The sequence below is a fragment of the Mastomys coucha genome, unplaced genomic scaffold (assembly GCF_008632895.1).
Source record: "Mastomys coucha isolate ucsf_1 unplaced genomic scaffold, UCSF_Mcou_1 pScaffold20, whole genome shotgun sequence".
In the NCBI taxonomy this organism is placed as follows: Eukaryota; Metazoa; Chordata; class Mammalia; order Rodentia; family Muridae; genus Mastomys; species Mastomys coucha.
In genome coordinates, this window is record NW_022196903.1 from 77,040,357 (window position 1) to 77,043,390 (window position 3,034).

Sequence of the window (3,034 nt, forward strand, 5' to 3'; positions counted from 1 at the left end):
AGCCTGTCTCCAGCCAGGCTCCACCTCCTGCAGGTTCCATAATCTTCCCAAACAGTGCCTCCAATTGGGACCAACAGTTCAAATACCCAAGTCTGTAGGGAAATATTCTCATTTAAACTACCACACTTTTCATTTGAAAACTTACCTGCAAATGTGAGACCTGGTTTTATTTTTGTTTTTAATATTTTAAACCCAGATAAACACTCTCTCTCTCTCTCTCTCTCTCTCTCTCTCTCTCTCTCTCTCTCTCTCTCACACACACACACACACACACACACACACACACACACTCAATAGAGGCAGGCTCTAGAGAACTTCCAGAGAAGATTTCAGACAGATCTGGGATACATAAATCATTGCAAAGAATAACTTAGTTGAAGGTGGAGGGAAAGAGATAGAGAAATTAAGCACACAGACAAATGGATTCAGTAATTCTTTTTTAAAACATAATAAACCATGGGCTGGAGAAATGGCTCAGTGATTAAGAGCATTTGCAGGGGACCCTGGTTAGACCCAGGACTAACATGACAGCTTATAACCAACAACTCCAGTTTCAGGGGATCCAGCACCCTCTTGTAGCCTCTGCAGACACCAAGTACAAATGTGGTACACAGACATACATATAGGCAAACACTCACACACATATTTAAGTGTGAAGCACAATCACATTTCCACAGTGGATGAGCTATATGAGGTATGTCATAATCATCTCTATAGTAAACCCAGCATCATCTAGTAGACAGGCTCTGTCTTCCAATATAAATTATGGCATTTCTGGAAGAGGAAAATAACTCTGCTGGCACTTGGATGGGCATTGTGGGTTCCAGCTGAGACACCTGGATGTCTGTGACTGGTTTAGTGTATGAACTCTGTCATATCTGGAAGCTCTGATATATTGTAAAGAATTTTTTTCTTTTTTCCTTTTTGGTGGCAGTAGTACTGGGGTCATCCTCCTCCTCATCATCATTATTGTGTTGTTGACAATAGTGGTGATGATTTCTTGAAATAGGGTCTCATGTGACCCGGGTTGGCCTCAAACTTAACCACGCAGTCAAGGATGGGCATTAATGCCTTTGTCCTTCTGCTTCTGCCTCCTTGGTTCTGGGATTTCAGATGTGTACATGCCCCACACTTACTCTATGTTTTTTGTCTTGTCGTCGTATTTTGTTTTTAGGTTTACTTAGGTGTGTGTGACATTGCAGGCAGGAGAGTGTGGGCTTGAATGTACACACTCGTGGGACACGTGCAGTAGCCTGGAGGAAGGGATGGGTAGGCTTCAGAGAAAGAATGAGAAAGCCAGAGCACCAGGGACATGATGCTCAAGGTTTGGACAGTCTCAGAAAGAGAGTGGGGGGAAAGGAGGAAAGGAGAGAGACAGAGAGAGAAACAGAGTGACAGAGAGAGACAGACAGAAGGAAAAGTTAGCTGTTCTGACTTAGAGCACAGACAGACGGAAGCAGACAGGCTCTGTGGTGCTGCCTGATGGATGTTCTGCAGTAGCTGCCTCACTGAAGTATTTTTAAGCCAGTGGGAAATACACTGCAACTTTGGCTTTTAGGAGATCCTCTGTAGCCTTTTCTCTCTCACAGCTTCTTCATTTGACTTTTTAAAGGCTATTCTGCCTAACTAAGAGTTCTTCTTTATCCAAGTGTAAGAACCGTAGGAGTTAGGGCTGGAGAGATGGCCCAATAGTTCAAAACCCTTGCTGCTCTTACAGAGGACCCAAATTCACTTCCCAGCACCCACAGCAGGCAAATCAGAGCCCTCCGTAACTCCAACTCCAGAGGATCTGGTGTCCTTTTCTGGCCTCCTCAAAAACAGGACTTGGTGTTTAGTATGTACATGGTAAAAGTTTGCTGAATGAATGGAAAGAGGAATATAAATAACTACAGTGAATTTCTCCATCACTCTCCCTCTCTCTCTCCCTCTCCTCCCTCTCCCTCTCCCTCTCTCTATCCTCTCTCTCTCTCTCTCTCTCTCTCTCTCTCTCTCTCTCTCTCTCTGGTCTCTCAGTCACTGTCCTGTGTATATTTGTCAATTGTGATGAAATTGATCTTGTGCTGTCACAGAAATATAGCTCCTTTCTCCATATCTGCTTCTGGAGGTCAGAGGTTGTAGTATTTTTTTTCTTCATATTCAAACAGTACCCTGAACATAGTAGGCACCCTTAAATGAGTGAGTCATGGTCTGGATCTATGACTCATGTTTTGGGGAGCATGTCAGTACTCCCTAGTCCTGCTGCTGTTATCACAGCACTGGATGCTACTATTAAATCTGCTTAACTCACACTATTGGGACCACTGTCCATGGCCTTAGGTTCTCATCCATAGCCTCTGTTGCAGACATCTGCTGCCTCCCCTGGATCAGCATCCACTTCTGCTTCTAATGCACTACCATGGTATTGTTTGGAAAAGAATGCTCCCTGATCTCAAAGCATGCAGGTTGGTGGGATATAGGCTTTCAACCCAGGCCTGACCAATCAGAACCTTCCATCCCTCTGGCCCACAGTGACTGGTCCCAGGATGAGTTGTGGCCAAGGTCACTACCCAACAACTCAATTCCAGGAGTTGTGTTGAAACCCAGAAATCATTTTCAGCTAGATTTATCAAGACAATAAGCTATTAAACTATAGCTGTCTATATTACTTTAATGGAATAACTCAAATGACCAAATCCTGAACCAAGGGAATGATGGACACTGGATCCAGGTGTGTCTGAACACCAATTGAATTTTCTGTCAGTCAGTGAAAATAATTTGAACTAATGTAAAAATTCCTTTCTCTGTGGTCAGCTAAAGCCTCCAGTGTCCAGTTATTCAGATGGTGTGCTTTCTTTTTCTTTTTTTAATCTTTTTATTTTGATGATGTGCTTTCAAAGCCATGCTGCCATTGGGATTGAAAATACTATGTGACCATACCCAAGACTTGGAAGAGTTTTAATTATTGTCTTTAATTGATTCATGGTAAGCCCAGGATATGGTCACACAGTATTTTCAATCCCAATGGCAGCATGGCTTTGAAAGCACACTCTCAAAA